The sequence below is a fragment of the Oncorhynchus tshawytscha genome, linkage group LG26 (assembly GCF_018296145.1).
Source record: "Oncorhynchus tshawytscha isolate Ot180627B linkage group LG26, Otsh_v2.0, whole genome shotgun sequence".
Classification (NCBI taxonomy): Eukaryota; Metazoa; Chordata; class Actinopteri; order Salmoniformes; family Salmonidae; genus Oncorhynchus; species Oncorhynchus tshawytscha.
The window spans coordinates 17,134,571-17,146,315 of NC_056454.1; positions in this window are offsets into that span (position 1 = coordinate 17,134,571).

The window sequence follows — 11,745 nt, forward strand, 5'->3', positions numbered from 1 at the left end:
TCTAAGGCACTGCATCTCAGTGCTTGAGGCGTCACTACAGACACCCTGGTTTGACTCCAGGCTATATCACAACCGGCCATGATTGGGAGTCCCATAGGGCGGCGCACAATTGGCCCAGTGTCGTCTGGGTTTGGCCGGGATAGGCCGTCATTGTAAATAAGAATTTGTTCTTAACCGACTTGCCTAGTTAAATAAAGGTTAAATTTTAAAAATGTATTTGGTGCATGTGACAAATTTGATTTGATAAGGGGTGTACTGGCAAATAAGGGACAGTTTTCTTTTACAGGTTACAAAGTAAATTCTGTCTGAAGAAGGTAATACAGGCAATTAGCATAGCAACTGTGACAATCTGTATGCTTCTGTCTGCTGTTAGTAGAGTTGGTGCATAGAGTATCAGTCAGTGGAGGCTACTGATGGGAGGACGGCTCATAATAATGGCTGAAACGGCAAGAATGGAAGGGCATCAAACACCTTTAAAACGTGTTTGTTACCATTCCACCAACTCCACTCCAGCCATTACCACGAGCCCGTCCTGCCCAATTAAGGTGCCACCGACCTCCTATGATATCAGCACCACCCACTGTGGTGGCACCGTGTACTACATTGGTGTAGATGACAACTGTGGCTCCTGGAGGAGCTGGTCACAGCAAAATCTGAGGAGTGAGGTGGCTAGAGGATGGCTAAACTGATGTGACACCAGTGTGCTGCGAGACTAGCTTTCTTTAGCAGTGTCTCTTTAATTCCAGAGAGCTCTGGATGGAAGCGTTGGGGACCGCACACAACAGGCCGGTGATTACAGCCCCGGCGTTCAAACGCAGGTGTCTATGATGTTGCCATGGCAACACGGTAACTCACATCACTTTTATGACAGCGTTTGCTCTCCATCTGAACCTGAGGACTTCACAATACCATCATTTAATAAGAGCACTATTATGAAGCTCTATTAGAGGTTCAGACCATGCCATATAGTTTTTTGTTGTTTCCCAGTTCCGGTTCAATCGTATTTCATTTAATCTTTGACAGAGACCAATTTATCTTGTTGATTTTTGTTGCTTGCTTGGTTTATCCAGAAAAGTTTATCCACTGTGTGTGCATGTGTGTGTATGTGTATGTATGTGTGTGTGTGTGTATATGTATATGTATATAGTGTGTGTGTGTGTGTGTGTGTGTGTGTGTGTGTGTGTGTGTGTGTGTGTGTGTGTGTGTGTGTGTGTGTGTGTGTTCACGTGCGTGCCTGTGTATTTGGTGCAGCTTGGTGTTATGTTCTCGTTATGCTCCAGTGATACTCAGTCAACTGACCGTGTCCTCACCTCCTCTCCTTTCCTCCCACGTGGATTTTGTTATAAAACAGGGTGGAAATCAGGCTGAGCCGACATAAACAGAATAGATATTTATTTCACGTTTATCAGACCATTCACCATCCAAGCAGTTATGGAGTTGCTTTCATTTTCACATCATAGATGTTCAGCCTGAGGCATTTCCCAGAGTAATATGTGATGGCAGACAGGACTCAGACAGTTGTACATCACCAATACTGTTATGTGTGTTCTGCACATAAAACCCAAGGAACTAAGGCATTTTTTGGTGGGTAATTTCACTAACCCCATTAACATGGGTTCTGGCTGCCATGCACAATGACACATCCAATATTTAAATTAAATATGTATGTATGCATGAAAGTATGTTCATGTAGAGCTACAGTTCTCACTATGTAACAGTCGCGATGAAAAGGAGAAAGTGAGTCTGTACTGCATGTTTAATTTTAAATTCAAAGGATAAGGGGATAATTACTTGCCATCAGAGTGTGTGAAAGAGGAGATAAGGACCGCCAAAAATAGATGATGAAGAATTGTCTCTGTGTTACATCCTAGTGGGGTGAGAATGGGAATGAAAACAGTTTGAGAACATTATTCACTGGCAAATAAGACTCCAAATATATTTGCAACTCTCCGACTGTTACTGCCTTGTACAGTTTGTGTTAGTTTAGAAATGCTGAATGTAAACGGAAGGCCTGCAAACTTCAAGTATTCTATGAGATAATGAAGGATCTGAGGGGAAATGACAATGTTGCGGTTAAAGACGCAAGAGCAAACTACTTCTCTACCCTGATCTCTGAGAACTCCCACAACTTAAATTGTGTTTAAGACAATTGACCGTGTTCTTGGTCCCCCCCCCAACAGTGATACTCTCGCATCCCCTGATCTCTGTGAACAGATTTTACGGTTCTTTACAGAGAAGATAGAACATTTTAGATCCCAGATTGACAGTAACCGACACAATACCAGCATTTCTGATCAGGAGACACTTGAGGCAACTTCTCTGAGACTGTCAACTGCTTCCTTTTCCTCATTTGAGCAAATATCCTTTGAGTCCCTCCTTGATACTGTAGCTCACATGAAGACCTCCTCCTGCTCCTTGGACATGATCCCTACTAGACTACTAAAAGAGGTTATGCCTACTGTTTGCCCCAACATGCTGTCTATTGTAAATAGCTCCCTGACCTCTGGCTCCTTTCCAGCTTATTAAAACCGCTATGGTCCAACCTCTCCTTAAAAACCCCAGTCTAGACCCCTCCTTACTGAATAATTATAGATCTATCTATCTAAGTCGTTTTCAAGCAATTGGTGGCTTGAGTATGAACAACTTATTTGAACAGTTCCAGTTGGGCTTCCGCTCACTTCACAGCATGGAATCTGCTTGATTGAAAGTCAGTAATGACAATTGTGTTGGCTGCTGATGCTGGTTAATGCTATACTCTAGTTATTTTGATCCCAGTGCCACATTTGATACTATTGATTATATCATCCTTGTTGACCAGCTGGAGAGGTGGGTGGAAACTCTGTCGTTGCCCTCGACTAGTTCAGGTCATATCTACGTGGCACATGTTTCCCAGTGAGCGTGTGTGGTTTGGTATCGTCCCCAGCACCTAATCACTATGGTGTCCCTCAGGGATCAATTCTGGGCCCCATCCTTTTCCCCTGTATATGCTTCCTCTTGGTGACATCATCCATAACCTTAACATTCCGTTGCACTGCAATGTGGATGACACACAGCTTTATTTACCAATCAGACCAAGTGACCAAGCTAGCCTAGCTACCCATCACAAGTGTCTTGCTGACATCAACTTTTGGATGTCTGACAATTTTCTACAGCTCAATGATAAGAAATCAGAGGTGGTATTATTTGGTCGCCACCTTGCTAGAACCCAGACTGTAAATAACCCCGGTCATTTGTCCACCAATGTAAGGCCCATGGCCAGAAACCTGGAGGTCTTCTTTGACTCTGACCTAAACCTTAAACTGCATGTAAAGAAGGTTGTCCTGTCCTGCTGTTATCATCTAAGAAATATAGCTAAAGGCAAGTATTTTATTTCAGTCACTGGTCTGGAGAAAGTTATACACGCTTTATTTCCTGTAACTCTTTGTTTCAGTCAGAAATCACTCCATCATCTACAGTCAGTTCAAAATGCTGTAGCTCAGCTTTTAACAGGCACTAGAAAATGTAACCATATCACATCTGTTTTAGCTTCTCTACACTGGCCACCAGTCACTTTTAGAATAGATTTTAAAATGTGGTTAGTCACATTTAAGGCTAGGCTTGGTTTAGCCCCATCCTATATCTCTAATATTTTATCCTCCTACGAGTCAGGATTTAGCCTGAGATCCTCTGGCAGGGCACTGTTGACCATTCCAAAGTCTAGTTTGAAAACGAAAGGAGACCGGGCATTTTCCATTAGGGAAAGCTCCTAGACTTTGGAACGGTCTTCCAGAGGAAATCAGGCTTGCAGATTCAGTGTCTCTTTTAAAATCCCTGCCGAAGACATTTTTATAAAGAGGCTTTTCATGCATGATTTCAATGTATGATTTTAATTAGCTATGTTGTTTCATTCTCCTTTCTTCTGTATTTGTTAGTACTTTTATTGTATTTTATTGTATTATTTTATGATGTGAAATGCTTTGTTACTTGTATTGAAAAGCTCTATACAAATAAAGTTATTGTCCAAAAAGAAAGAAATAAGTTTATTGGTCGCATACACAGTTTAGCAGATGTGTTACTAGCTCCCTAACAGTGCAGTAAAATGTCAAACAAGTACACAAATAATAAATATATATATATACAATGTAAGGTACTGTATATATTTATTTTCATATTATTATTATTATCAGGCGACTCATCTCCACAGTGGTGCTCAATTCTTAGTCCAGTTAACTTGGAAACAGCTGTGGTAAGCATGGCTGATAGTACCTCTTTGAGTGATTAAATTGCAATCGATTTCTGTCAAATGTCAGAAAAAGCAAGGGTCCAGTGCCATTTAATCCGTGTCAGATGAAAGCTGAAGGTAAGGGGGCTCTGTTATCACTCATGTGTCACCCCAGCTGGAGAGTGACAGAGTGGTGCCATGGGTTTAATTGCCGTTAACACTTCTAGTGGGGACCTGCTGCCGGAGTCTCAAAGGCACTGGCCAGTCAACGGGAGTGAGTTGGGAGGGAGGGCAGTGTTTAATTTGGGATTGAGGGAAAGCAGCCATGTTTATTTGCGGCATTCAAAGGAAATAAAGGGTAACGTCCGGAGAGGCTGAAATAAGTTTGAACTAAAAGTAAGACTATTCTGGAGTAAAGGCAAAAACTTTTAAAAGCTCCTAAAAGTAGCAGCAATATGAAGTACTGCTTTAGCTGAATGAGTCATACGATGAGAATGTATGGGCATGAGTGCCATTCAATTACGGTGATGGATGTCAGAATGTCCTAGCATTTTTTTCCAGGTGGAAAAAATCAGCAGCAGATCTTTCTGAAATCTTATCCAACAGAGTTTGTAACTATTTTCAACTATTTCTGGTGTATGTATTGCGATGTATTACTCAATAGATGTACAATGTAAGGTACTGTATATTTATTTATATGTGTTTTTATTTCACAATATATTTTACATATGCGATCAGATTGCTGGGTTGGGTGGTGAGAGTTTTAAAAAAAAGTATATATATTTATACAGTACCAGTCAAAAGTTTGGACACACCTTCTCATTACAGGGTTTTTCTTTATTTTGACTATTTTCTACATTGAATCAGGCTTTCTTGGTGAAATTGTTGCAAAGAAACCACTACTAAAGGACACCAATAATAAGAAGAGACTTGCTTGGGCCAAGAACCTCTGTCATTAGACCAGTGGAAATCTGTTCTTTGGTCTGATGAGTCCAAATTTGAGATTTTTGGTTCCAACTGCCATGTTTTTGTGAGACGCAGATTAGGTGAACGGATGATCTCCGCATGTGTGGTTCCCACTGTGAAACATGGAGGAGGTGTGATGGTGTGGGGGTGCTTTGCTAGTAACACTGTCCATGATTTCATTAGAATTTAAGGCACACGTAACCAGCATGGCATTCTGCATCTGGTTTGCGCTTAGTGGGACTATCATTTGTTTTTCAACAGAACAATGACCCAACACACCTCCTGGCTGTGTAAGGGCTATTTGACCAAGAAGGAGAGTGATGGTGCTGCATCAGATGACCTGGCCTCCACAATCACCCAACCTCAACCCAATTGAGATGGTTTGGGATTATTTTTATTTAACCAGGTAGGCCAGTTGAGAACAAGTTCTCATTTACAACTGCGACCTGGCCAAGATAAAGCAAAGCAGTGCGACAAAAACAACAACACAGAGTTGCACATGGGATAAACAAACATACAGTCAATAACACAATAGAAAAGTCTATATACAGTGTGTGCAAATGCACTAAGATTAGGGAAGTAAGGCAATAAATAGGCCATAGAGGCAAAATAATTACAATTTACATTGGACCACAGAGTGAAGGAAAAGCAGTCAACATGCTCAGCATATGTGGGAACTCCTTCAAGATGGTTGGAAATGCATTCATGACGCTGGTTGAGAGAATACCAAGAGTGTGCAAAGCTGTCATTAAGGCAAAGGGTGGCTGCTTTAAAGAATCTAAAATCTAAAATAAATGTTAATTTGTTTAACACTTCTTTGGTTACTACATGATTCCATAGTTGTTCTATAATGTAGAAAATAGGAAAAATAAAGAAAAGCCCTGAATGAGTAGGAGTGTCTGAACTTTTGACTGGTACTGTATATACAGTGCATTTGGAAAGAATTCAGACCCTTTCACTTTTTTCCACATTTTGCTACGAAACAGCTTTATTCTAAAATTGATTAAATAAAAACGATCCCTCATCAATCTACACACAATACCCCAGAATGACAAAGCAAAAACTGTTTTTTAGAAATTTTAGCAATTTTATTTAAAACACCCCAGAAATACCTAATTTACATAAGTATTCAGACCCTTTGTTATTTGAGTGGAAATTGAGCTCCGGTGCATCCTGTTTCCATTGATCATCCTTGATATGTTTCTACAACTTGATTGGAGTTCATATGTGGTAAATTAAATGAATTGGACATGATTTGGAAAGGCACACACCTGTCTATATAAGGTCCCACAGTTGACAGTGCATGTCAGAGTAAAAACCAAGCCATGAAGTCGAATGAATTGTCCTCTGTAGAGCTCAGAGACAGGATTGTGTCGAGGCACATATCTGGGGAAGGGTGCCAAAACAGTGACCTCCAGTTTGGAACCACCAAGACTCCTAGAGCTGGCCGCACAGCCAAACTGAGCAATCGGGGGAGAAGGGCCTTAGTCAAGGATGTGACCAAGAACCCGATGCTCACTCTGACAGCTCTAGAGTTCCTCCGTGGAGATGGTAGAACCTTCCAGAAGGACAACCATCTCTGCAGCACTCCACCAATCAGGCCTTTATGGTAGAGTGGCCAGATGGAAGCCACTCCTCAATAAAAGGAACGTGACAGCCCGCTTGGAGTTTGCCAAAAGGCACCTAAAGGACTCTCAGACCATGAGAAACAAAATTATCTGGTCTGATGAAACCAAGATTGAACTCTTTGGCCTGAATGCCAAGTGTCACGTCTGGAGGAAACCTGGCACCATCCCTACGGTAAAGTATGGTGTAGGCAGCTTCAAGCTGTGGGGACGTTTTTCAGCGGCAGGGACTGGGAGACTGGTCAGGAATGAGGGACAGATAAGTGGAGCAAAGTACAGAGAGATCCTTGATGAAAACCTGCTCCAGAGTGCTCAGGACCTCAGACTGGGGCAAAGGTTCACCGTCCAACAGGACAACAACCCTAAGCACACAGCCAAGACAACATAGGAGTGGCTTCGGGACTAGTCTCTGAATGTCCTTGAGTGGCCCAGCCAGAGCCCAGACTTGGACGAGATCTAACATCTCTGGAGAGACCTGAAAATAGCTGTGCAGCAACACTCCCCCTCCAACCTGGCAGAGCTCGAGAGGATCTGCAGAGAAGAATGGGAGAAACTCCCCAAATATAGGTGTGCTAAGCTTGTAGAGTCATACCCAGGACTGCCAAAGGTGCTTCAACAAAGTACTGAGTAAATGGTCTGAATACTTATGTAAATGAGATATTTCAGTTTTTCATTTTATACATTTGAAAAAAATTTTTTTTTTATTTTTTTTTGCTTTGTTATTTTAGGGTATTGTGTGTAGATTGATGAGGGGGAAAAAAACAATTCAATCAATTTTAGGATAATGTTGTAAAGTAACAAAATGTGCAAAATGTGAAGGGGTCTGACTACTTTCCGAATGAACTGTATGATGTATTGTATGAATCCTATGAATTGAAATAACAAAAACTTGATGTGAAAAAAAAAAGTCCTAGTATTTAGACGTCATAGAAATGTGTGATTAATTTGCCATCTGTGTCTGCGAACACACTGCAGCAGCTAATTTCCCTCTCTGTGGCACTGTCTGGTTTCACATGCATGAGATGATTATTCCTCTGAATTACCCAGGTGACTTTGCAGGGAAAGACAGTCATTAATCAAACCTAGCCTCTGGTCAGAAAATGGCTCCACGGTAAATATCTACAACCCTTTCATTTCGGAGCGAAGATTTCCGGCAAAGCTATGAAGCCCAGTGTCATGAGTGACTGGCTCCACTCCAAAGCCATTAATGATGTGATGATTGAACTCCATTCACAGAATAACTTGGGACACTTCAAATGTCATATCAGGTTTGTCAGAGAATATTATTCTGACAGTTCAAGGTCACATGAATATGGACTTGCCTTTTTCAGCCCACCATTAAGGTTCAGATGAATGCCTGTTATGCACATCCCTTTGTCAAAATGGGAGAGGAGAAAAGTGTAGACTTTTTATAGACATAGTTTGATGGAGCACATCATTGAAAAGTTCCCATAAAAGCGGGAACCTTCCGTCAACGTTAGAACAACACAAAGGCGTACTGTCTTTCTCCATAATACGCCCGCTATCTTGTTTCCTGTGAGGAAAAGCACCTTTTATCTTACCAGGATAGCACAGTCCTATTCAAGGAAGCAGCATGTAATCAGGTCCTTCTAGTCAACTTGTGTCAGTCTAGTCTGGCAGCCAAGCTTTGTGCTACACTAAACAGTGTATTGATTTGCTAAACTGTGTATTAGCTCAATGCTCCAGTCTTATTCTTCTGAAATATTTATATATTTTTTCTGTCATAACAGACATATGCACCTGATGGGCAAGTCACCTTGGATGGAAGGTTTGTAAAGCCCTTATGCTTTGATAGAGGAACTGTCTTACTGTACTGTAGCCAGTGTTAGTGAAGCTACTCTGAACGTTTTGTTTGTCAAGCTACCAATTACTTCACGTGGGAAGACGCTCAGTTAAACGAAAGCTACCCTTAAGAAGAAATGGGATTACTTAACTAAAGTTACTTTGAAAAAGTTGTTTGTGACAAATGATCATATTTCAATCTGAAATGTCACAGGCCACAAATTTCCGAGAACAGATCACTCTGGAGTCAGATGTTAACGGAATGTGTCATTTGGCCTATTAAATACAAAAACTATGTTTCAAGTGAGAATTAGGCAGGTCTGATGCTGGAAAAGAAAGGACACGATTGCCTACTCCTAACACCTACTGTAGCCTACATTCAGATTCTGTCCCACTTTGTCTCTGAAGAGCGGAAGTACAGATGAGGTAGCTCATAAAGGAGCCCATCAGAGGTTGAGCTGAAACTCTCCTGATTCTCCATCCTCTCTTGGTCTGGAACACTTAGTGTTGACTGACAGGTTGGAGCTGTATTTGAACACTTCCCAGAGGAAAAAGCCATCTGTAACACAATTTTAACAAGCACTTAAGAAAGGATGGATGTGGAGTCCCTCCATCTCTGTTGCATTAGACAGGGTCTGTATAAAAAGGTGTTAATTCACAGGGGTGAGGGTGAAAACTATATGCAGTCAACAGTGTCATGGTATTCTAAGAGTAAGAGACTTAACACCACTGCTTTTTCAGTTGACTTCCAGTCTGCCATGTCTACTTTCACAATACATTAACAGATTGTGAATAAATACTCTCCGGGTCTTAGTGCAATCCTGAGGGTGTACAAAAGTCTCTAGAGTCCACAGTCTTGGAAATATTGTGAGATACAGTAAGTCAGAGTCCAAATAAGTCCTACGATACTGTAGTTGTTCTTGTCGAGCCATATCAGCTCAATGTTTTGTTACTTCAACACTTCAATCATTCTAATGAGAAAGTTCTTCCATTTCCACACCCAATTTCCACGTCTTTGTCAGCAAAAACTTGACCTGACGAAAGGAGGACTCAAAAAAGAGAGGCTCTATGGGAAGACTAATGTTGACTGGTGTTTTTAACTTTAGGGGAAAGTACTCTCCCAATATTGTTTATGACATGCTCTCAGAGCTTTTCTTCATCAACAGCTTTCAACCAAGTGGAACCATTCCCCAAAGCATTTGGTGGAGGTAGAAACAGGCTCTTAATCGCTTGTGTGTTATTGAATTATTGAATTAAAAGCTTATGTGCTCAGGGTGAGCATGTCAATTTTTCCCAACTGAATGGTACACTGCTCATTCCTTTCTCATCTGAATAGATCGTTTGTGTATGCAAAATGGTGAAGAATGGGGGCATTACACAGATCACTTTCATTGTCTATAATTCCTATTCACTCTGACTGTAATCATTGGGAAAGAAAAGTCATATTCATCCACCCAACAGTGTGTGATATGCCCGTCCCTAATCTGCATTCAGCGCTCCTCAACAACACGTCGCCGATTTATGTCAAGCAGTTGTCGCACGGTGTTAATTAAAGGAGGGTTTTCTTCAAAGAACACATTTAGCATAATTGCAGCTCAAGTGGGAGTTTCACCTGTAGCCATTTGTTAAGAGTAAGTGATATCTTAAAGCATCTCAAGGGGTATATTCGACCACATTGCCTGAGTCCTTTCAGATTGACATTCTGCTATCGCCTGTTTTCATGTCTAGTGTTTTAAAATTCTGGGGATTGAAGTAGAGGAGTAGAGCGAGCGATGTGATATTATTGCCTGGCATTTCATTGGGAATCAGTTGCTGTGACCCACGCAATTTCCCCCTCAAAGAGTATTTCAACTTATGCAGATGAGCTCATCAGAGCCGCCTGCTGAGCAGCAACATCTCGGTCTGGAATTGTCAATACCAGCAACGAAAACAAATGCAAATCAAAATCTAAATTAATATGTTTCCCCTGAGGAGGGAACTGAGTCTTACTTATATTCGTCTCTCAGAACATGACAGGATCCTGTTATCCCGAAAACAAGCACTGTGGCATTCTCAGCGAGATGACACACAGATGTCATATGTCTTCTACGGCTTCAGATAAGACAGGAGAAAATAGAAAAGGCAATTCATGGGGATAATTTAGCTATTGTGAAACACATAGCCTTTTGAGATGGTGATCTAATTTAGCACAAATCAAGCATCATAATAAAAATACAATTTAGTGAATAGTCAGTAGCGTAGCAGTAGAGTAGCCTACTGTATAAGAGCCAGATGAGTTGGAAGGGATTCAAGTTCCCCTGTTATGCGGCTTTAGTCACTCGCAGAACCCATGCCACTTTTTGATAGAGCTACAGACAGCATCAGAGGGAATAACATGGTATGTTTGGAAAGAGCTGAACCAGCAAAGACAGGATAAACGAACTAGGGCTGCCATATCATCGCTGTTGTCCATCACTTTTACCTGAAGTGCTTACCCCTGCTAGGGATTTTATTGCACTGGTGCTCTTTCTTGTTTGAAACTAGTGGTTCTCATGACAAACGGTTCCTATTCTGCTCAGGAAGGTACAGAATGGGATGTCAAGAAGAGGAAAATGGATTCAAATGGACGGCTATTCTGCAGCTGGCTTTAATTCAGGCACACCAGTGTTAAACAAATTCCCACGTACCATACACCGGGGACTTGTTTAATGCTTAAGCAGCATAGAAGCATCATAGGTTTGGCTGATTTGCAGTTTAATGAGGTACACTAGTGTTGCTGAGGTCGACGAAACTTGCATAAACTACAGATGTAGGATCTTAATTTGAGCCAGTTCGCTACAGCAGGAAAATAATCCTGCAGCAACAGGAAAGGTGAATCATTATGTGGATTATAATTATGGACATTTTTGTAGGGGTTTATACAGTGTCCCGAAGGGAAAATCAAGCATTAAATTTCAAAGTGGAAATTACAATCTTCAGAACCCATTTTCAACCTCAAATACACTACAAGTTTTCCTGCAACAGGGGGATCAAATTAATTGAGATCTGTGAAGCATTTCATATTGTCTGATTTCATTTGTTTGCTGTAAAAGATCATTAGTTGGTGTGTAAAAAGAAAGGTGACTGCGGTTAAGAGTATGATAATATTAAGTTAAACTTGAGAGTGGGATC